We start from the raw sequence: 24520 nt of genomic DNA on the forward strand, positions 1-24520 counted from the left end.
TTTCGTTAAGTTAAATATACTTCTGGCATATGGCCTAGCAGTTCTTTTCCTAGGAATTTCCCAGGAGAAATTTAAAATGCATGTCTAGAGCTGGAGAAATTACTCAGTGGTTATGATGCTTGCCTGCAAAACCTAACAACCCAAGTTTTATTCCCATGTAAAACTAGATGCACAGTGACACATGCATCTGGAATTTGTTTACAATAGCTGGAGGCCCTGGTGTGCCCATTCTCTTTCATTCTCTCTCTTTCTCTTTCTCTCTCTTTCTCTTTCTCTCTCTTTCTCTCCCTCTTCTATCTCTGCTTACAACTAAATAAATAAAAATATTTTAAAATAAAATAAAAATCCATGTCTACACAGTGACTTCCATGAATGTTATGGGAGTATTATTCAAACAATCCCTTAACTGCAGTTTTCACTAAATGATTAATGGATAAACTGACTATGGTATACCTATACAATAGAATACTATTTGGCAATAAAAAGGGATAAAATAGCCATCTATACTACAATATCTACAAATCTCAAAAAAACTAATTTGAGACTAGAAAGATGGCTCAGCAGATAAGGCATTTGCCTGCAATTCCATTAATGGCCTAGGTTCAATTACCCAGTACCCACATAATGCCAGATGCACAAAGTGGTACATCTGGAGTTCATCTGCAGTAGGGGCTAAAGGCACTGGCATGCCTATTCATATTCATCCCCCCCCCCATTCTGCAAATAAATAATAAAAAGAAACTTAAGGGATGGAGGGATGGCTTAATGGTTAAGGCACTTGCCTGTGAAGCCCAAGGACCCATGTTTGACTCTCCAAATCCCACATAAGCCAGATGCACAATGGTGAGGCAAGCACAAAGTCACACATGCCCACTAGGTGGCACAAGTGTCTGGAGTTAGATTTCAGTGGCTGAGGCCCTAGTGTGCCAATTCTCTCTCGATCACTCTCTTGCTCTCTCTAAAATATTTTTTAAATAAAATAAAACATTTAAAAAGAAACTAAAAAAACAATAATTTAAATGAAAGGAGCTATAAGAAAGCCCACATATTATGTTATTTGCTTTATGTTAAATCAGTGAAGGCAAATATATCTAATTTATGTATTTTTATTCTATATATATATATATATATATATATATGTATGTATGTATGTATGTGTGTATACATGTATATAATAATATAATTTTTTTAGTTTCTCAAAGTTGGGTCTCTAGCCCAGAATGACTGGAAATTTGCTATGTAGTTTGGGGCTAGCCTCAAACTCACTACCTCCGCCTTGGCCTTCCAAATGCTGGGATTAAAGGCATGTACCACCATGCCTGGATACATATGTTTTTTTAAACACAGTAGTAGCCTGAGGTTAGGATGGAATGACAGTGATTTTGGAAATATGCAAAAGCATTCTAGGGCTCAATAAAAATGTCTTTAAAGTAAGATGGTGAAAATGGTTGTAGAATTCTAAAACATTACAAAGATCACAGAATTGCACCCTGATAATGGACAAAATTTATGGTACCTAAGTAACACCTTCATAAAACTATAATGTAATAAAATAAATACAGCTGAATAGAAAGTAGGAGCATTTTGAGAGAGATATCATTAGCAAATTTCCAAACCTAAGTAAAGCAAAAACAATAAAAATATGTATAAGTTTGAGTCAAATAAGACAAAACAAAGGTCTAACAGATGGAAACTTGTATATCCAAAAGGAAAGAATAGAGACTGAACTAGAAAAGCGCTATTTGGTGAGATAATTACCAAGAATATTCTTTATTTTATTTTATTGAGACAGAGTCTTAAGTGTCCCAGGCTGGCCTCAAACTATATACAGCTGAGAATAGCCTTGAACTCCTTATCCTCCTCCTCCATCTCCTGAAAGTTGAGATAGATTCCAGGCATGCTCCATCATGCTCAGTGATGCAGTGGTAGCAATCAAATCTATGCATGCTAGACAAGCTCTCTACCAACTCACGTCCCCACCTCCTAAGAGCAATCTAGAACTGATTCAAGCTCTCTATGGTCTCCAAGCAGGAAAACAGTAGGGAAAATGTGCCCAGAAACATTACAGCAAGACTCTCAAAGCCAAAACCAAAGCAGAAAAGTTTAAAGAAAGCTGGAGGGATGGCTTAGCAGTTAAGACACTTGCATGCAGAGCCAAAGCACCCAGGTTCAATTCCCCAGGACCCACGTAAGCCAGATGCACAAGGTGATGCATGCATCTGGTGTTCAGCTGCAGTGGTTGGGGGCCCTGGTGCTGCCATTCTCTCTCTCTCTCTCTCTCTCTCTCAATCCCCCTTCATCCCTCCCTCTGTCAAATAAATAAAATATTTAAAAATATATTTTAAAAAATTTTAAAGAAGGAAATGGCATATGACTTTCAATGGAACACCAATGAAACTAACAGCTGATTTCTCAACAAAAACTGGAGAGATGGCTCACCAGTTATGGTGCTTGCTGTCAAAGCCAAAGGACCCAGGTTCGATTCCGTAGGACCTACGTAAGCCAGATGCACAAAGTAGCACATGTGTCTGGAATTGCTTTGCAATAGATAGAAGCCATGGAACACCCATTCTCTATCTCTACCTACCTGCCTCTCTCTCTCACACACACAATAAATATGTTTATAAATAACAGAACATAGAGGACCATGACTCATATATTTAAGGCAGGGACAGAAACTGATAACCTAGATGTCTACATGCAGTAGAATAAGCCTCAATAATTAAGGAAACAAAAAATCAAAACAATAAAATTAGGGGGCTGGGAAGACGGTTCCGTGGGTAAAGTGCTTGCCTCACAGCCCGAGGGCCTGAGTCTGGCCCAGCACGCACACAGAGCCGGCCGTGGTGCTGCACCCCGCGTCCCGATGCTGGGAGGGAGGCCGGAGTACCGGGACCTGATGCCCGACAGTCTGGCCCAACTGGTGATTGCCAGGTTCAGTTACAGCAAATAGACTCTCAGATGCTCTGAAGAGCATCAGTAGAGATAAATTTTAAAAACTGACTATATGGGGCTTGAGAGATGCCTTAGCAGTTAAGCCCTTTCCTATGAAGCCTAACGACTCCAGTTAGAGGCTCGATTCCCCAGGACCCACATAAGCCAGATGCACAAGGGGGTACATGCATCTGGAGTTGGTTTGCAGTGGCTGGAGGCCCTGGTGTGCCCATTCTCTGTCTCCCTTTCCCTTTCCCTTTTTGTCTGTCGTTCTCAAATAAATAAATAAAAATAAACAAAAATGTAATGGTTGAATTAAGTTAAAAATGAATCAAAAAAAAAAAAAAGGCATCTGAGAAGTGGCTAAAGACACTTGTTCCCAAGTCTGCTGGCCCAAGTTCTATTTCCCAGCAAGTGTAAACCAGTATGCAAAGTGACGCGTGCATCTGTAACCCCAGAGCACCTGCAGCAACAGGAGAAGGAGCCAGGAGAACGGGGTGCTATAGGCCAGCCGACTGGTGTACCCGAGGCGGCAGAGACAACAAGGGAGACCCTGTCCCAAGCAAAGTGGAAGGAGAGGACAGAAAGCCTGAGGTTGTCCTCAGACCACCACATATATGCCACGGCCCATGCACACACGTACACACACACACAGTTTTAACAAGCAAACAATAGCAAAAGAAGAAAAGCAATCAAAATATGCTCACTGAAAGAATAGCAGACTGCATACTGTTTAGGGTACCATGTCAGTATCAGGAATAGAAACAGGCACACTACTCAGATCCTACAATCATTTTTCAAAAGCTTAGAAAAGTATTAACAAGTTTTTGATGAACTTTTACTCAGAAATTTTCTTGAATATTTAGATTAAGCAGAAAAATTCCTTAAAAGTAGACTAAACAGCCAGGCGTGGAGGTGCACACTTTAATCCCAGCACTTGGCAGGCAGAGGTAGGAGGATCACCTTGAGTTCAAGGTCACCCAGAGACTACACAGTGAATCCCAGGTCAGCCTTGACTAGAGCAAGACCTATCTCAAAAAGAAAAAAAAAAAACAAAAATTAGACCAAACAATATGGAAGCAATAGAATGTTGGTATAGGCCTATGTTGATCAACACAAATTAGATCCCTAATTTGAAACTTTTCTTCAAAGAAAACTCTAGAACAAGTTACTCTAATTAATAAATTCTTCCACACATTTCAGGAAGCACTAAAGCTAATGTCTTCCAGAGCCCTGGATCAAAAGAGAAAGGGAGAAAGAGGAAAAGGGAGGAAATGAGGGAGGAAGGAAGAGACAGAAGGAATTAAGGGAGAAAGAATACTTTCCAAATAATTTTATAGAAGTGATATCCTTAATATCCACACAACACAAGCCCATTGCACACAAATAAAAATTAAAGGCCAGGACTGGAGAGATAGCTTAGCAGTGAAGTCACTTGCCTGTGAAGCCTAAGGATCAGTTCTATTCTCCAGGTCCCATGTAAGCCAGATGCACAAGGTAGCGCATGTGTCTGGAGTTTGTTTGCAGTGGCTAGAGGCCCTGGCACACCCATTCTCTCTTTCTCCGTCTTTCTCTCCCTCTCTCTGTCTCTAATAAATTAATTAATTAAAAAATAAGGCCAATCCCTCTCCTAAGGCCAACACAAATTTATGAAAGTATTAACAAATTGAGTCAAACAAAATATAACCAATAAAATGATAGTGTATGACTTGGATTTATGTTGGAAAGGGAAGACTGTTTGGGCTTTCTCCTCAATTGTGGTTACCATGTGGACAAAATGAAGACAAAACTCACAGAGTGGTTTCAATCCACACAAAGCATGTGATGAAACTCAACACCTGCTCATGATTCAAACACCTATCACATTCGAAAGGAGAATCTTCTTAATCAAATAAAAAGTTTTGGGCTGGAAAGATGGCTTAGTGGTTAAGCACTTGCCTGTGAAGCCTAAGGGCCTCGATTCCCCAAGACCCACGTAAGCCAGATGTACAAGGTGGCACATGCATCTGAAGTTCATTTGCAGTAGCTGGAGGCCCTGGCACAACCATTCTCTATCTGCATTTTTTTTTCTCTGTCTGTCACTCTCTCTGTCACCTTGGTTTAGAGAAGCTTCTCTTTTCAGATGGCAATAACCACTGGGGTGACTCAACACTCAACAAAGTGCTGAGAAGAAGTGACAGTGGGGTGGTCAGCACTAGGTGAGACGTCTCTAGCACACCCTCCAAGCTCAGGGACCACTGTGGAAGAGGTGGCAGAAAGAACACGAGAGCCAGGGAGGGGAGGGAGATTTACAATACTGCCTCTCAGACACGAAGTGGCTGCGCTGCTCATGACCTCACAGTAGCTGAAAGTACCTACAAAGAAAAACCTCTGCATAATAAAAGAAACTAATGACATTGAAATAGAAGGGAAACCAGTTGGAAAGAAGGGATTCAGTGGATGGGGGAACAGGAAAAAGGGAACGTGGTGTGAGGGGATTATTATCATGGTATATTACCTATACGTATGGCAGTCGTCAATAAGAAATTTCTTGTAAAACAAAAGTACCTCCTAAAAATATGAGGATTAAATACTGTATAAATGTCAACTCTACTAAGTAGATCTTTAGTTATACATTTTTTTGTTTGTTTTTTCTGAGGTAGGGTCTCACTCTAGCCCAGGATGACCCAGACCTCGCTCTGTAGTCTCAGGCTGGCCTTGAACTCACAGTGATCCTCCTACCTCTGCCTCCCAAGTACTGGGATTAAAGGCTTGCGCCACCATGCCCGGCTCATAGGTATACTTTTTTCAGAATGGTCCCAATCAAAACTTCAACTGGTGTGTGTGTGTGCAAATTGACATATCTAAAATGGATATGTAAATGTCAAACACTAGGAATAAGCTAAAAGAAAACAAAGAAAAATTGAATGTACTCCCCAATATCTGCATTACAAAACTCAAGGAGGTTTTATTAAATGAGCATCCCAAGAGGAGGACTCCAGAGGCCAGAAGCAGGCCCATATGCATAACCCTTAATCCATGAAAATAAGGTGACCGCAAGTCCATACCGAAAGGATGATGTTTCAAATAAGTAAGATTGGGTCAACAACAGACCTCTAAATGTAAATATTACCCTGGCCTCAACCTCACACCACGCATGCAAAAGAAAAATCAAAAACTCAAATCCAAGGGAGTCATAGCTCTAAATGACAGCACAGCAGAATGCCTCCATGACCTTGAGGCAGATGAAAAATTTCTTCAAATAAGAGAAGCACCAACCTTAAAAGGAAAGATTCATACATGCAAACTTGTGAAAATTAAATTTTTGCACATTAAAAATTACAAGATTCATGGGCTGGAGAGATGGCTTAGCGGTTGAGCACTTGCCTGAGAAGCCTAAGGACCCCGGTTCAAGGCTCACTTCCCCAGGTCCCACGTTAGCCAGATGCACAAGGGGGCGCACGCGTCTGGAGTTCGTTTGCAGAGGCTGGAAGCCCTGGCGCGCCCATTCTCTCTCTCTCCATCTGTCTTTCTCTCTGTGTCTGTCGCTCTCAAATAAATAAATAATTTTAAAAAAAAATTACAAGATTCAGTCTGGAGAGATGGCTTAGCGGTTAAGACACACGCCTGTGAAGCCTAAGGACCTAGGTTCAATTCTCCAGGCCCCACATAAGCCAGATGCACATGGTGGTGCATGAGTCTGGTATTGTTTGCAGTGGCTAGAGGTCCTGGTGCACCCATTCTCTCTCTCTTTGTTTCTCTCTCTCCCTTTTTCTTTGTCTCTCCCTCTCTCTCTCTCTGTCTCTAATAAATAAATAACTCTTTAAAAAATTACAAGACTCAGAAGCAAGCCAGTGAGTGGGATAAAATGTTTGCAACACATGCATCTGCCAAAGGACTTCTAGCTGGAAAATATGAACTCAAAAAACTTAAGGAATATACAAACATTATTTTTTAAAAATATATTATTTATTTATTTGCAAGCATCAAGAGAGAGAATGGGTGCCCCAGGGCCTCTAGCTGCTACAAACTAACTCCAGGTACATGTGCTACTTTGTGCATTTGCCTTTATGTAGGTACTGGGGAATTGAACCCAGGTCATTAGACTTTGCAGACAAGTGCTGAGCTCTCTCTCCAGCCTCAATCTTTATTTTTTTAAGAATTTAATGTGATTGATATTTTTATTTATTTTTAAGAAGAGAGAGATAGAAAGAAGGGAGAGACAGAACAGGCATGCCAGAGCCTCTAGACACTGCAAATAAACTGCAGATGCATGCGCCGCTTGGTGCATCTGGCTTTATGTGAGTCCTGGGGATTCAAACTGGGGTTGTTGGCTTTGCAGGCAGGTGCCTAATCTGCTGAACCATCTCTCCAGCCTGGCAATCTTTTCTTTGATTGGCAAATAATATCTCAACTGGCATCCCTCAGAAGAGGTTATCTAAATGACCAAAAAATATACATGAAAAAGTACTCAATATTATATACTGGGAATGCACAAGAAAGACCACAATAAGATGCAACTTCTGGCCCACTATTATGAATGACAACAGAAAACATGAGCCATCAGAGAGATGACACAGGTGCTAGGAAAAAACTGACATGACCACCTTGGATGCATCAAAACTTAATCCTACGTGTGACCTATGACCCTTCCACTAGTAGGTAAAACCTCAACAAAAAGTCCTCACTTCATAGAATGTTCACAGGGTATGGTATTGCACACCTAAAGTCCAGGACGTGGTAAACTGAGACAAGGATTCAATGAGATTAAGGCCATCCTGGGCTCCATAATGGGACCCTGTCTCCAAGGTGAAACAATTCACAGCAGCACAACTTATAATAGTAGAAAGCACTACTTTCCAGAAGCCACACCACACAGGGGAACTCAAGACTATTTAGATGCATGTCCTCTTCCTACCTCTGTCACCTGCTTTCCCCGTCCAACCCATCCCATGCCTCCTTCTGCCTCCGTGACCCTTCATCCAGCCTGCTCTTGCCTTTGAGGGGTCACTTCATTGAGCACAGATACTAATTACCCCCAAGTCTTTGGGTGCCCTGCCTGTGGACTTCCGCAGGCACCACGGGCCTGGAATGCCATGCCCTGCCGCAATGGTCACCCTTGTCCATGGCCTCCACACTCAGTAACTCCAGGAGGGTGAGGCTCTGGTTTGTCCTTCTACTGGTCCTTGCTGCCTATCGCAGTGACTGCACACAAAAGAGATTCTGTTGGTACTAACAAACTAAAAAAAGCTAAAAGAATCCCTAACCCCACTTACTTAAGATGATTCCTGGGTTGTACAAAGTGAGAGTTTTACACGGATTGAGTAAATGTTCTCCTGTTTTGAACTATGGCAGAGAGATCAGCCATGACCTGGAGGTTAATAATCTAGCTATTTAAATTTACTGCAGACTAAGAATAATTGAATCTCTACCCAGAGATAACTCTGACTTCTAAAATGCTTTAACCTTCTTCTAATTATGTGTCCCACTGAGGAAATAAAAATTGTTTAAAGGTTTCAAGCTCTTCCACCACTGCATCTACAGACAGAGAAGGAAAGTGTTCAAGTTGTCACGCTGTCAGCATCTCCTCATCAGCACTTTAGCAATCATACCACAGCCCGTCCCAATACTCCACTCGTGGTTCACAGGCAGGCATCTTTTTAATTAAGTGTGTGAAAGCATCGCTCATACGCATTCACTGTAAGGTGCGCCAGGCAACATTCTTATGCATGTGCTTTTCACTAGTAAGAGACTGTAACAATTTCAACCATTTCAGTGACTTTGCATAGTTCTAATTAATATATTAACCCTTTGGCACTCAGATGTTCTGATAGACGTCCCTGAACTGTCTTCCACTTGTTGATACATGGTTTGTAGTGCCCCCGTCAGAATCAGAATGGCAGAGCTGTAAGATCTGAATAGCTGATAAAGGTCATGACATCTTAACTTTGAGAAATGGGTCCTGGGAGGGGCCTGGGGAGATAGCTCAGTTGGAACAGTGCTTCCCTTGCAAGATGAGGACCTGAGTTTGGTTCCCAGTACCCACGTACAAATGCCAGGCAGGGTGGCACACACTTGCAATACAGTACTGCAGAGGTGGAGACAGGAAGATCCCAGAGGCTCACTGGCCAGGCAAGCTCTAGGTCAGTCAGAGACTGTGTCTCAAAAAAAGATGAACAGAGCTGTGGAGATGGCCTAGCAATCAAGGTGTTTGCCTGAGAACCCTCTATTCTCCTGTGCCTACGTAAGACAGATGCACAAGGGGCACTTGTGTCTGGAGTTCGCTTGCAGTGGCTGGAGGACCCAGCATGCACCACTTTTGAACTTTTGGATTAATGTGAGTGCTGCGAAATCAAACCAGGTAAGCAGGGTTTGCAAGCCTATAACTGCTGGACCATTTTCGCAGCCCCGACATCACTGTCTGGAAAGTTCTGCTACAAGGGAGGTAATACTGCACACACTGAAGAAAAGTGGAGGCATCAAGGAAGGCTGATTTTTTTTTTTTTAAGAGGAGCAATGTTACATGAGAATTTCAAAACTGGTGGAAATGATCCAAAGTTGGGAAATATCAGTGGTAAGAAAGACAATTTTTTTTTTAAATTTATTTATTTGAGAGCTACAGACACAGAGAGAAAGACAGGTAGAGGGAGAGAGAGAGAATGGGCACGCCAGGGCTTCCAGCCACTGCAAACGAACTCCAGACGCATGTGTCCCCTTGTGCATCTGGCTAACGTGGGACCTGGGGAAGCGAGCCTCGAACCGGGGTCCTTAGGCTTCACAGGCAAGCGCTTAACCGCTAAGCCATCTCTCCAGCCCGAAAGACAATTATTTAAGAATGGGCAAGTGGAAAGTGTAGAGTGGCATCAGAGAAGAGACGGGCCATGGGAAGTGCCACAAGAGACTGTGGTTTGTAGGGGGTCACAAGGAGGTGGGTGAAAGAAGCAGTGGTGGGAGCCTGCAGTGGGGGAGGGGGGTGGCGGGAGTCCTGAGGGAAGAAAAGAAGACATGGAAGGCCATGAGCATGCTGGGAAAACTGGAAGACCACGCCCTGCAAACTACGAACTATATACAAACTACACTTCAGTCGTCACAACTCCATCTACCTACCAAGCTACCCAAGACGATTCACAAGTGGCCTAATCGGGCCCCACTGGACTTCCTTTGGAACCACCTCAACTACTAGAAACAAGCAAAAAAAAAAAAAAAAAAAAAAAAAGGAGGGCTGGAGAGATGGCTTAGGGGTTAAGCACTTGCCTGTGAAGCCTAAGGACCCCGGTTCGAGGCTCAATTCCCCAGGACCCACATTAGCCAGATGCACAAGGGGGCGCACACAACTGGAGTTTGTTTGCAGTGGCTGGAGGCCCTGGCGCACCCATTCTCTCTCTCTCTCTCTCTCTCTCTCTCTCTCTCTATCTGTCTCTCTCAAATAAATAAATAAAAATAAACCAAAAAGGAAAAAAATCTCTTAGGAAAATAAACAGAAGTATAAAATGTTTGGATCTAATGAAATGACATTAAAATGCCTTTACAAACAAGATGTAAACTACTACAGAAGTGTGAACCCTAGAAATGCAGGATCCAACTTAGTGAAAGCAGGTATTTGCAAGAGCGGTAGGCGCCGGCCTGGAGCTGGATCCAGAACTGGCTGAGAGAGCGTGAGCCCAGCACTGGAGGCTGCTCCATTCCACGTGGCCACCACCTACAATGCTGGGCTCCCAAGCTCCTGACCCACACCATATGCATCCAAGAAGTCGAAATTCCCATTGTACTCAATTTAAATTAATTTACATTTATAAACTGATGGCATGTAAAATATCTAAAATCTTGTAAAGTACAACCTTATTGTTTTAGAAAGACTACATTTCATTTTAACCACTGAAAATATCCAAATTGAAGACTGCAAAGAAAACCAATACTGATTATTCCACTGATCTTTTTTATATCAATTACATGTTGACCTTATGATGAAACTTTTGGTATACTAGGTTGAAATCTATTATTAAAATTATTTTTTGTTTTTTTTTCAAGGTAGGGCCTCAGTCTAGTACAGGCTGACCTGGAATTCACTATGTAGTCTCAGGGTGGCCTCAAACTCACAGCAATCCTCCTACCTCTGCCTCTCAAGTGCTAGGATTAAAGGCGTGCACCACCATGCCTGGCATAACAACTTTTTTATATGGCTATCCAACACTTTAAATTTACATATCAGATAGCACTGGTCTATGGATTTAAAAAAATAACCCATGATATCTGAAAGTATGACTTGTGGTTGTGTATTGTTATGGTAACTATAAAAGACAGCCTGTCCAATGTCACAGGAGGTCTTGTCCATGATGGATGCAGTCAATCCTTAAATAGGTAACCAATAAGCAGGCATATCTTACTGAAAAATGGTTTCACCCACAACTTCAGTATGGAACGCTATGATAACTAAAGGTTACCTGGAATGGTACATCTTCTTCCAGTAGGTAAGTGACTTTCCAATCTAAAGAAGGCTTAGAATTAAATACAGAGATACATATTAATAATTTGTAGAAAAGTTGAGAAATATGTTTGGTTTCTATTATTTGGTAAAATCTGTAAATAGCTGTCATGTTTTTAATGTTTTAAAAAATCTGAAATTAAACTGGTAGCCTAGTCTCATGATTCTAATTTAAAATGTAAGATAGATTTTAGACATGAGACTTATTTAGATTGAAATACTTAACAGTATTTGATTATGTGTAGACAATATTAATTTTGTAAGTGATGGAGTATTCAAAGGAACTTGTGCTAGTGTTTGGGAAGGTTTTACTTAGTTGAGTCATAAATTTTTCCCAATAAGCATATAATGTTTTCAAACTAGAAAATTTATATATGCAATTTAAAATATTTAAGGTTTAAATTTAATTTCATAAATGAAACTGATAACTTGAGGAATTCAGTCTGTTCAATTTAAATCAAAGATTAGCCAAAGAAAAAATGAAAATAACAGATCAGATTTATCAGATATATACACACAATAATAAGATATGTAAGTTGGACTTCAAGGCCTAAATAAAACTATACTTTAATTTTTACCTGTAATGGATTAAATGTTAATTTTCCTCTCTGTACATCAAACTTACTTTAATAACTAATACTTAGGTATTGTATAAATACCAACCCTTTCAATGCCCATGACTGAGTGCAGTTCTGAGCACCACCTCCCAGCCCCTTCTCATGTTACCATTTCAGTCCATTCAGATTTTTCTAACAAAGCAGAGAGGTGGGGTGGCCTATGAGCAACAGAAATGCTCTTCTCGAGGATCTGGGAATGAGACGGCCAAGATACCGGCACCGGCAAGTGAAGTGTCTGGTGTGGTGAGAGCCAACTTCCTGACTTATGGGTGCCACCTTCCCACTGGATCCCCAGTGAAGGAAGAGACAAACAAACTCTCTGAGGTCTCTTAAGAAAAGACTAATTCTTTTTTTTTTAATTTATTTATTTATTTGAGAGAGAGGCAGAAAGAGAAAAAGAATGAATGAACATGCCAAGACCTCTAGCCACTGCAAACAAAACTCCAGAAACATGCTGCCACCTTGCACATCTGGCTCTGTGATTGGATATGTGGCACACTCAGTGGGTACAAAGAATCAAACTTGGATCCTTAGGCTTCAAAGGCAAGCGCCTTAACTGCTAAGCCATCTCTCCAGCTGAAAAGAGACTAATTCTATTCATGAGAGTTATGCTAAACAGTCCCAAAGGCCCAACATCCTAATATAATTCTATTCAGAAGAGTTATACTAATCACTCCCAAGGCCCTACCCCCTAATGGCATCATCACCTTGGAACTTCAACCTAAGAACTTGGGGTAAAACATAACCTTAAAACCACAGGCTCTGGGCTGGAGAGATGGTTTAGTGGTTAAGCACTTGCCTGTGAAGCCTAAGGACACTGGTTCGAGGCTCGATTCCCCAGGACCCACGTTAGCCAGATGAACAAGGGGGCGCACACATCTGGAATTCGTCTGCAGTGGCTGGAGGCCCTGGCGTGCCCATTCTCTCTCTTTCTCTCCCTCTCCCTCTCCCTCTCTCTCTCTCTCTCTCTCTCTCTCTCTCTCTCTCTCTCTCTGCCTCTTTCTCTATCTGTCGCTCTCAAATAAATAAATAAAAATAAACCAAAAAAAAAAAAAGACACAGGCTCTTCAATGGGTGCAACAGAGGCATGTCTGTTAGGGAGGAAACCAACAACTCTCTAATTGGACTGGAGGCCCACTCCATGGGAGGGAATACATGCCTGATACTGAAAACCTATGATAGGGGAAGTCATGAGCCCTAGAGGTGTGAAGTGTGCTGGTGTCTGGATAAATGGGACGCTCACTAAACTGCCTGGTAAGCACTTTTCTTAATGTTCATACCCATATATTAATGCTACTCTCACTTTTGGTTAGAGAAGCCTCTCTTTTCAAATAGTGGTGAACTCGGGATGACTTAGAAGGCACCATAGCGCTGAGATGAAGTGACAGAGGAGTGCTCAGCACTGAAACATCTCTATCACACCTTCCAAGGCTCGAAGTCCATTCCAGAAGAGGTGGTGGAAAGAATGTAAGAGCCAAAGAAAGGGCAGGACTCCTTACAATGCACTCCCTCCAAACACAAAATGGCCTGGATATCGATGACCTCACAGTGCCTGACACTACCTACCCAAGGCAACCATAATAGGAGGAAAAGATGACATCAAAATAAAAGAGAGACTGATTGAAGGGGGACAGGTATGATGGAGAGTGGAGCTGCAAAGGGAAAAGTGGAGGGAGGGACTTACCACGGGATATTGTTTGTAATTATGGAAATTGTCAATAAAGAATTTTTTTTAGAAAACCACAGGCTCTGGCTGGTAAATTCCAGTGTCAGAACTAGGTTACCACCCACGGTGAGCTGTTGGTCAGGGAGGCCCAGGAAGTCTCCAAAATAATGCAGGCTACTGCCAAGCACTTGGTTACCCACCAGAGCTAAATGAAAAGACCCTATTGCAGAAGATACCACAGGATGTGAGTATAATATAACAAGAGGTCACACTGGATCTGAAAAAGGAAGCCATCTCCCTGCTGGTTAGCCCTCCTAGTGCTGGAAAGTACTATTCAAGGTGCTGGGGTCTAATGGTCACCAACAGCATGAAGAAGCAGATCTGCAAGGTACAAAAATCAACCAGCTGGGCAAGAAGGACACACGCAGGCTATGAGGGTAGTCAAAAGCTCCCTGACTGGATATGCAGCCCACTCAGTGGGAGGGAATTTACACCTAGAACTAAGAACCAAGTCAGAATCTTATGGATAAGAAGATCATAGACTCTAGAGAGAAACTCCCAGTGTTCTTTGGCTTAGAAGAGGAGGTATCTAAGCCATCAACAAGTCTGGAAGCACTATGTTTACCCCTTTGATCCATGCCACTCTCAATCTTGGTTGGAGAATCTGCTTTTTGTTTGTTTTACAGGTGGCAACAGATACTAGGGAAAACTAAGTTCCATCAATATGATAAGAGAAGACAGCCAACTGCCTAGCACTAGATGAGTCATCTGTCACACCTGGCAGGGCCCAGGAGACATTACAGAGGAAGCAGCAATTTAAACGCAAGTGCTGCTCTCACTGCTAGCCTGACAGCCTCATTCAGAGGATGCAAAGAGTCCAACAATAAACACGCCCACCAAGTCTGGGAACATTGTGGAAGAAGGGCAAAAAGAGTGTAAAAGCCACAGTGGAGGAAGGAATATCCTGAGACATTGCCCCCACCACTGACACTGGTGCATTCATGACCCCACAGCGAATACTAATAAGCCCGCCAAGGAGGGCCCTCAGTGGTACAAAAGCATAACTTGATGGGAAGATGACCAATATTTATTATTATGTACAAGGTACATAATAATAAAAATAATTATTGAAAGAAAAAACTTGGGCTGCAAAGATGGCTTAGTTGTTAAGGCACTTGTCAATGAAGCCTAAAGAACCAGGTTCAATTCCCCAGAACCCACGTAAGCCAAATGCACATGGTAGTATACATGCATCCAGAGCTCATTTGCTTGGCTAGAGGCCCTGCTGCACCCATTTTTTTTCTCTCTCTCTTTCTCTCTCATAAATAATTAAATTAAAAAATGTATATTAAAAAAAAGAAAGAACGAACTTGGGGCCAGATATAGTGGTCCATGTCCTTAATCCCAGCACTTAGGAGGCCGAGGTAGGAGGGTCACTGTGAGTTTAAGGCAATCCTGGGACTACAGAGTGAGTTCCAGATCAGCTTGGACTAGAATGAGACCCTACCTTGGGAAGAAAAATAAAAAAGAACTTGGGGTGGGCAAGAGTAGACCACTGTGGTAATGAGCATAAGCGCATGAAGGAGGCCATAAGGCACAGGGTACAAATGACAACCCAGCTAGGATTCAAATCAGGCCATCAACTCCTCATATGACCCTTGAACGGCAAAAAGGCTCCCAATGACAAAAATAACTAGGTGCTCATTTTTTAAAAATTGTGGGGTTTTTGCCAACATGCAATATGTTCATGTAGAAAAATTCATAATTAACTTTAAAAAGAAAATGCTTGCTTAAATAAATGAGGTTTTGTTGGGCATTGTGGTACATACCTTTAATCCCAGCAGTTGGGAGGCAGAGGTAAGAGGATCACTGTGAGTTTGAGGCCATTCTGGGACTCCAGAGTGAGATCCAGGTTAGCCTGCAACACAGTGAGACCCTACCTCAAAAACAAAAAAACAAAAAATAAGTGAGTTTTTATAGGCTATTAAGATTGTAACTGAGTTTCTTCTTCTTTTTTCCCAGTAGTTATCAGACAGGGTTCCACCAGGAATCCCAGGAAAACCCATGGTGTGCGGGAGAGCCCACAGCACACAGTTCTGGGCACTCCTACCTGCACCCCAACCAGCAGCACCCTAAGACAAGACACTCGCTCTCTCAGTGCACCTGAGAGCATGCTGCTCTGACCGCCCTTCCTTCAGCAAAATCCAGCCTGGGGTATGTGACATTTACAGAGCTGCTTTTCATTTCTTTTCATCCAATATTATCTAATATAACCCTTCTCCAAGTAAACTCCCAATCCAGGACACAGTATAAAATAACGTCAACTCAAGAGATAGAAGATAACTCCATTTGATTTTGTTTTAAGTTCTAAAAACAGATTTGAGCATGAGTCCTCTTCCTCCTTCAGCTCCCAAACCCCACCCAGCACCAGCAGCAGTAATGATCAACAAGGGTGTCCTGAGAGTTGCCTGCTCTGGAGTGAGTGCCTGCCCACCAGGCAGTCCTGAACTTCCACTCTCCCAATGCGCAGGTGACCTCCACACATCTTTCTGTGGCAGGAAGGCGTTTGGTATGCTAATAATTAATTAGCAAGGCCATGCAGGTCAACTGTGGATGGTGACTTATCCACACATCATGTTTTAGTTACCAATCCCAGGTAAACTTCGACAAGGTGTTTAGAGACGGAAACAAGTCAGTATGAAGATCAAAAGAGACAGTTTATATAGTATACTTGCTAGGGTACCTGGCCATCAAGTAAATGCTCAACATATGAAAGCTATTACAGTATTTATTGTTAGAAGAATCTACAGAACTATGCCTAATTGCTTGCTTTTATAGGCTCATGACTCTTATTTAATACTGCTTTTCATGTCGCTTCAATAAGAAAGGCCCCTGAAATTAGAACACTTCATCATTGTTCCACTGACTACATGAGCGCATGTGTTCGGAGGGGGGAAGCAGATGGGAGAGAGCAGCTAAAACACTGCAAACATTTAAGTGACAAGTGTCAATTATTTTGGAAGATCCACTTTCTGCTCTCTCTGACTAGAATAATCAAAAACCTAATCATAACTGCTCACATTAAATTAAGCTAGCTAGTTGGGTGTTTTTTTTTAATTTCTTACCTAAAAACCTTTTAAGACACTGGTGTCAGAACCCAAATAGGTTGAAAGTCACATGGTAATGTTTGATTTCTAATGATAAACTTCAAACATTGAGAATAGGGCTGGGAAGGCGGCTCAGCAGTTAAAGGTACTTGCTTGCAAATAACAAGAGTTCCAATAATTTTACAGTGCTCTATAAGGAGCTACAGCCAGTTTTCTCAAGCTGCAAAAATAATACTGGCTTTGGAACCAGACTAAAACATAGTAATTTTGCATGACATGAAAACTCTTCTAAGAATTTTAGTAAAAAGAACACACTTCTGCCTGCCTTATCTTTGATTCTGGTAAAAGTAAGACACGATTCTTATGCCTGGGAAGGTGGCAGTCTAAACACAAAACACTTAAGTGCATTTTCCAGCCCAACCTGATAAACTGTGTGTTTCTAAAGGCATGTACAGAGTTCTGTTAGAAGAGAGGTAGGATGTGGTCTTTAAAACACCTCAAGCTTGGCACGCAAGCACCTTGACTGCTAAGCCAAAGGATCCAGGTTCGACTCCCTAGGGCCCACAGATGCACATGCAGTGGCTAGAGGCTCCAGCACAACCATTTTCTCTCTCTCTCTCCCTGACTATTTCTGTATCTCTCTCTCTAAATAAATAAAAATAAAAGTTTTTTTTTAATTTTTATTTATTTGAGAGTGACAGACAGAGAAAGAGGCAGAGAAAGAGAATGGGTACGCCAGGGCCTCCAGCCACTACAAACGAACTCCAGACACCTGCGCCCTTTGTGCATCTTGCTAACGTGGGTCCTGGGGAATCGAGCCTCAAACCGAGGTCCTTAGGCTTCACAGGCAAGCGCTTAATCACTAAGCCATCTCTCCTGCCCAAGTTATTTTTATTTTTATTTATCCATTTAGAGAGAGAGAGAGAACATGATGACATGATGCCAGGGCATCCAGCCACTGCAATTGAACTCCAGACATATGTGCCACCATGTGCAACTAGCCAACGTAGGTACTAGGGAATCAAATCTGGGTGCATAATAAAATTTAAAATTAATAATTTAATAAAAATTAATAAAGTTCAGGGCTGGAAAGATGGCTTAGCGGGAATCAGAGTCAGGCCTCACCTTACCCTCACCCTCAAAGCAAAGAATATTGGTACATGTCACAATATCCTATAAAGATATGCATCTTGTTTTATGAGTTTAGGGTTTGCTTCTTTTCACTAAAGAGATAGAAAATGTGTTTGTTCTTTTTGAGGTCTTTCCCCTTAAAAGAGAGAGAGACAGAGACAGAAAATGCCCATGCATAATTAGTCCCCATTAGCTCTCCACTTAGTTAATATTGCTGAATAAAAAACAAAACTTGTCACACTGCTTGCCATAAAAGCAACCAGGATTCTGGCACATTTTGTGTACTTTAAGTTACCTAACAGAGAGAGAACCTATGAGTAACCATCATTCATAACTAAGGACAGTGGCCTGTACCTGCCTCACAAGCTTCCTGTGTGGATAAAATGAGTTCATATCTGCAACGTGCTGAGAACAGTGTCTGGTACACAAGCTGCAATAGTATGATACTGATTGAGGATTGATTGATTGACTGAAAAAGGGTAGATCTCTAAGTGATGCACGCAAACAGGATCTTAGAAAACCTGATACAACAAGAGAAAATACCAGATAAGCCCACAAAGAAGGCTCTTAGATTCATAATTCAAGAGCTTGAGTAAACATCTGTTCTTCACTGTAACTGTGCCTGACCCATCACGCTGTGATGAACTATATAAAGTGCCCTGTCTGGGTTGAACGACTAGAGCAGGCGGAGAGGGATAAATGACAATGAACCACAACTCTTCATTCAAAGACAGCCCTCGATTTTAGAGTTTCATTTCTGCCTTGATTATCTAAATGGTGTGCTTGATCTACTGGACCACCTGATCCATGGGTTTTAAGTCGTGGACTGAAACATTTGCAAGTCCACACATACCTGTCATGGTTCTTTGGCGGGAAAGTAAGGCTTCCTGAACAGAACCAGCATGGCTGGTAGGAGAGTGGCCAGCCCACTAGGTAAACAGACCTTGGCCAATAGCAAGGGAGTCTGGGCCATGAGGTGTTAGAGGGATGACTAGAGCCTTGAGCCTTCTCCCCACTCCTTGACCACTGTGCCCTGACAGAGATCTCAAGTCCCTTCTCAATGTATTGACACCTTTCCTCCAGACTCCCCAGTCCATAGGTTTTCCCTTTCAAATGATTATAAGGTTAGAAGCACGGACCCAGAACAAGACAGGTAAGGACTCCCTGGTAACCATGACAGAATCACTTAGCAGGATCCCAAGTGTTCCTATCCACCACATCACCTCTACAAGTGTGGTGGTTTGATTCAGGTGACCCCCATAAACTTAGGTTTTCTGAATGCTAGGTTCCCAGCTGAGAGATTTGGGAATTACCACCTCCTGGAGGCAGTGTATTGTTGGGGGCAGGTTTATGGGTGTTATAGCCAGCTTTCCCTTGCCAATGTTTGGCACACTCTCCTGCCGCTATTGTCCACTGATGTTGACCAGGAGGTGATGTCCACCCTCTGCTCATGCCATCATTTTCCCCTGCCATCATGCAGCTTCCTCTTGAGTCTGGAAGCCAAAATAAACCCTTTCTTCCCACAAGCTGCTTTTGGTCAGACTCTTGGTACAGCAACACAGAGCTGACTGCAACAGCAAGAGTCCAAAATGTGACAAATAAGGATTGTAACTAACATTTTTATGGATGAATTATAACTGAACCAAATCACATTTTGAAAATAAGTTCTGGGAATATAAATATTTTTTAAAATTTATGGTCATAACTGGTAACTTTACCCCTAAAAAAAAAAAACTAAGCCATAGGAATAAATTTGGATAATATATATGAGTTACATAAAATAAATAATCAGAGAAGATATAAAACAAATCATTCCTCAACCAAGGTCAGACAGCTCCCATCTGTAAGGAGAAGACCTCAACAAACATTCATTGGTTATGTCCAAAATTATAACGCATAACTGCTACAAACAGATGGCAGATAATGTAATCAATTGTTTTCCTTGAACTATGCTTAATTTATATCATTCAAAATTAAATATATACATTTCCCCCAAGCACTCAGGGTTTGCCAAAGGGCTTAAAGGCATCTCAACTTCACTTAACCAAGAGCACAAAAACTAGAATATGTCCACACTATTTTCTCTCCCTCCATCAATCGTTATTAATAATCCATGCCACTAAACACCGCCTCCTGCCCCCGCTGCCGCGAGTCTCCCTGCCTTTTCTCCGCACAGTGGTTGCGATCAATACCCGCCGTGCACAGCAGGTCAGTTAACGACACCTCATATTTACAGCATTCTCCCTCGCAGTCTCAGGGCCGCATTCTTCTTCCCAACCACAAATCTAAACCTAAGTGTTTTGGTAATGAAGAAATCATTAAAAAAACTATCATCCTTCACAAATGGGCTCTCACAAATGATATAATACATTGTACTGGCTGCTAAATCACCAGCCAACAGTCATGCTATCACAGAGCAACTAGAAGCTGCACAAAACATTGACCCAGAAACAGCAAACAGAGGCTTCTGTAGCCTTCGACTTCCTGGTTACAAACAACTGGCTCTCAGGGACACAAAGATAATGTTAATCTAAAACTAAGGAAGAACGTGTCTTGGTTGGCTTTATGCATCTTTGGGTACACTTGATAGGGTTAAGTGACAGAAATGCTTACATGAAATGACTATAGCAACCATCATCAGACTGTATCTTACAACTTTTAACAAAAATTAAGGTCTGTTTTACTTCATAAAATTAAGATTCTCAGGCCAGGCATGGCAGCCCATACCTTTAATCTCAGCACTTGGGAGAAGGATTGCCACGAGTTCAAGGCCACCCTAAGACTACTACATAGTGAATTCCAGATCAGCCTGGGCTAGAGCAAGACTCTACCTAAAAAAAATAAAAAGAAGATGAAGAAGAAGAAGAAGACTCGTGCCGGGCGTGGTGGCACAAGCCTTTAATCCCAGCACTCACACTAGGGAAGCAGAGGTAGGAGGATCGTTGAGAGTTCAAGGCCACCCTGCGACTCCATAGAGAATTCCCGGTCAGCCTGAGTTTAGTGAGACCCTACCTCGAAAAAACAAAAACAAACAAACAAGACAAATAACAACAACAAAAAGAAGACTCTTAAGCCTGGCAATGCAGGAAGAGGATATCACTCCTCTGAACCCAAACACTGGCTGGTCTTGCACACTGAGGGTGTAGTTGCCTCCCCCAGCTGGCTGAGCTTAGCCATGGACCTCAAGCACTCTGCATTTCCAAAGGCAAAATATCCTGGGGACCACAGTGTTTGTTCCTCCATTGCCTGGTTACAAATGCCCCTCAGAATGTGGGGACTGTAACGTAAACATGCAGGTGACTGTCTGGCCCAGCACTGTCACGAGCTTTATTTCATGCCCCAGATCTTTTATAATTAAATCATACAAACAAGGCGATGTGTGGCATGCATGACTTTATTTCTCTTTACTGATTATTGTTCTGGCAGAAAAACGATGAGGCTTTGAAGATCCCCACCTGTACTGACCCTCAAGCCAGGGCCAGCGGGCACCACAGGAAAACACGACTCCTTGTCATGCCATGTCAACGCCGGGCATGTCACAGTGAGCACTCAAACAGCTGGCTGACAGAATACAAGGCCTTGTACTTGAATGTTAGAATTCCTGGCAGAGAGCTAAATAAAGTTGTACTCTTGGTACCTTAGAAAGAACCCACATTTTATTTTTAGTACAAAACATGAAACTACATTCTATGTCTCTATAACATGTCCCGGCTTCAACATTCTGATTGCTTTCCAAGCTGGAATGAGAAAATGCCTATTTTCTCTCCTGGTTATCTTCTCTAAACAGATCGCCTTCATTTAATCAATGTACCTTTTCATTACCACCATCAAAGAGTATTTAGCAGAGCATCTGTGAGTCACTTTGCAGGTAAATTTCAGTTTAAAACACAACCTCAATTGTGAAATAATCTGCAAGTTATCAACATAAATCCCTTGGTTTCCAATACAATCTTCTAATGAATTGGCGTGCCTGCAAATTGCTAGCAAGTATGAACCGGCTTAGGAGCCTACTAATCAGGAGGCTAACAGGTGTTGAAATCCCAAAGGAAGGAAGAGGAATATTAGATAATGACTATGCCAACACTTCAAGTAAGCTGTAATATCCAGAATTCTAATCAGCTTAACTGCAATTCAAAATGATCACTGTTTCATCAACTACCTTGTAGAAAAGGAAGGGGGAAAAAAAAAAGCAACTCCTTATATCCCAAGTCGCATTCTCTAGCTGACCTGCTCTAACTCAAAAGGGATTTTTCTAAGTTGGGTCATTAAACAGTTGGATCGTTTTCCAGTTACCAATATAACATCTGTCCCCAATTAATACAAATAGCATTGATATCCGTCCAATCTCCTTCTGAAGTGATCTACTGTATTTCTGGAAGGGAATCTGTTTCCTGTCTTTCAGCTGGTGCACGTTAGATGATTTCAAAGCACCCCTCCAAAAAAAAAACAAAAGTCGTCTTCGCTAGCACGTTTTTGTTCTTTGTGTCTGCAACAAACTACCCTGCAATGACCCATCCGCTCGGGTTATTGAGAGAGAGGAGCGGACACCCACAGCGGGAGCAGTTCGCATCCTGCACCCCCAGCGCCCTTGGTAACCGCACCCTCGCCTTGTCACCGCTCTCACAAACACTGACGCAAACACCCACGGGGTACCGGCCTCTGGAGGTGCTGGGGAGGCTTTCTCCGGCATGGAAACACCGGGCATTTTCCAGCTCCTTGGAGCATGAACTCAACACCGTCCAGAAACAATAGCAATGGTGTCGGTGCCAAGTCTCCTGTCCACAAAGTCCGGGTCGGGCGCTCCGCGCACCAGGGCCGGTGCGGGGCTCGCTGCACGTGCGTCCCGCGCCCGCCCCGCGGGAAGGTCCTGCACCATCAAAACCCCGAGGAAGTTCAGAAGCCGCCGCAGATGCTCCCGCCGCAAGCGAGGGCAAGGGGCGGGCTCTTCGGAGATGTGTTTAGAATCAATAGAGTGAAATAAAAGTCGTGTTTGCTCTGCTTAGTACCCTTGTCGTCCTGCAAGGAATCACCCCCGAAAGTCCAGAGGTAAATATTGTCATAGCGTTTTCAATTTTCCCTCAAAGCATCGATATGAGAGACGGAGAGACAGAGTCGGAGACACACGACGGACAGACGGACACACAGGCAGACAGACAGACCACCCGTCCGTGGGTCCCGCCGGCGCCCCTCTCAACTTGGCGGGGCCGGGCCGGGGCTGGGCTGGGCTCCCCGGCGCGCGGCCCGAAGTTTGCGGACGGCGCGGGGCGCGGGGCGCGGGGCGCGGGGCGCGGGGCGCGGGGCGCGGGGCGCGGGGCGCGGGGCGCGGGGCGCGGGGCGCGGGGCGCGGGGCGCGGGGCGCGGGCGGCTGCCGGGGCTCCGCGGAGGCCGCATCCGCGGGCCGTTTCCCGGCGGGGACGAGCCCGGGTGCACGCCGGCGCCGGGGCCCGGGCTGGGCGGGCGCGCGCTCCTTACCTGGCCCGCGGCGGCGGAGGACCGGGAGCCGCTCGGCGGCGGCGGCGGGGAGGAGGAGGAGGAGGAGGAGGAGGAGGAGGAGGAGGAGGAGGAGGAGGAAGGCGGCGCCGCGGAGGAGGAGCCGCGGCGGGCGGGCCGCTTTGTCTGGGCTGCGCCGGCCGAGCCGCCGACCCTGCGTCACCATGGCAACCGCCGGGCCCCGGCCCTGCGCCGCCCGCCCGCCCGCGCGACCCCCGGGCCGCCGGTCCGCGCCCGCCGCCAGGCCCCGGCCCTCCTCCCCTCCCCTCCCCTCCCCTCCCCCTCCTCCGCCGCGGCGCTCCCGGCTCCCGGCACCTCGGCCCGGCCAGCCAGAGGGGAAGGCTCCGGGGAGCAGGCAGCCCGCGCCCGAGCCCCTGCGTGCGATCGCAGTGCCCGGGCTCTCGCGCGCTGGACATGGCCGAGCCCCACGGTCCCCACGGCCACCACACCTTTCTTCTACGAAGCTGTGTCCTCGAGACGGAAATTCCCTTAAGGGCGAAGAAAGAGCATCGCTTGCAAAGTAACAGTGTTGAGCAACTGTTGTTCGCTGCTGCAGCTCGCGGGCTGCCAAGGGACACTGTCGTCTCCTCCTCCACCTGCTCCTCCTCTCCCTCCTCCTCCTCCTCCTCCTCCTCCTCCTCCTCCAGCAGCCAGCTTCGCTTCTGCTGGGTCTGGTCCCGTCTCACCCCAGCTGAGCCATGCACCTGTCTTGCTGTGGGCACCCATAGGAAAAGGAAAAGGGACACCGATTGTAAACACAGGATGCTCTTCAAGCCCCACAGAGGCTCAAACTTTCAGGTTGCGGGGTGAATCCCAGCTGCCGACACACTGCCCAGAGACACACTGAGACTGCCAAACATCTACCACGGGCACGGGTGGCTCGGGACCACGGCGCTCAGGAGCGGAGACAGGCTCTCCTTGGCACATTCCAGGCATCCTGTCCTTAGGAAATTTTTGGAGAGGGAAAAGTACCAGCAGACCTGGGTCATGCCTCCGGTAAAGACAGAGCTAGAGCGCAGCTTCCGTGTCAGTCACTCGCTGTCACTCTGTACCATGTTTTCTCCAAAGATCAACAACTGAGTCCAAAATCTAGTGCCTTCCTCTAGACCTCAGC

At 44.2% G+C, this 24520-nt stretch overlaps 1 protein-coding gene across 2 annotated transcripts in view; it reads right to left on the reverse strand.

Annotated features, from left to right (window-relative positions):
- Window positions 1-23988, reverse strand: part of Rnf182 (ring finger protein 182) — a 70986-nt gene extending 46998 nt beyond the window's left edge. The window contains exon 1 of one of the 2 annotated variants that reach the window (XM_045137086.1): window positions 23856-23988. The gene's annotated coding sequence lies outside the window, so the exon portion shown is untranslated. Of the gene's footprint in view, window positions 1-23388; window positions 23436-23855 lie in introns of those variants that run through there. The other variant, XM_045137087.1, reaches the window with a different exon arrangement.
- Between the last annotated feature and the right edge of the window lie 532 nt (window positions 23989-24520).

This window comes from Jaculus jaculus, chromosome 17 (genome assembly GCF_020740685.1).
Source record: "Jaculus jaculus isolate mJacJac1 chromosome 17, mJacJac1.mat.Y.cur, whole genome shotgun sequence".
Lineage (NCBI taxonomy): Eukaryota > Metazoa > Chordata > Mammalia > Rodentia > Dipodidae > Jaculus > Jaculus jaculus.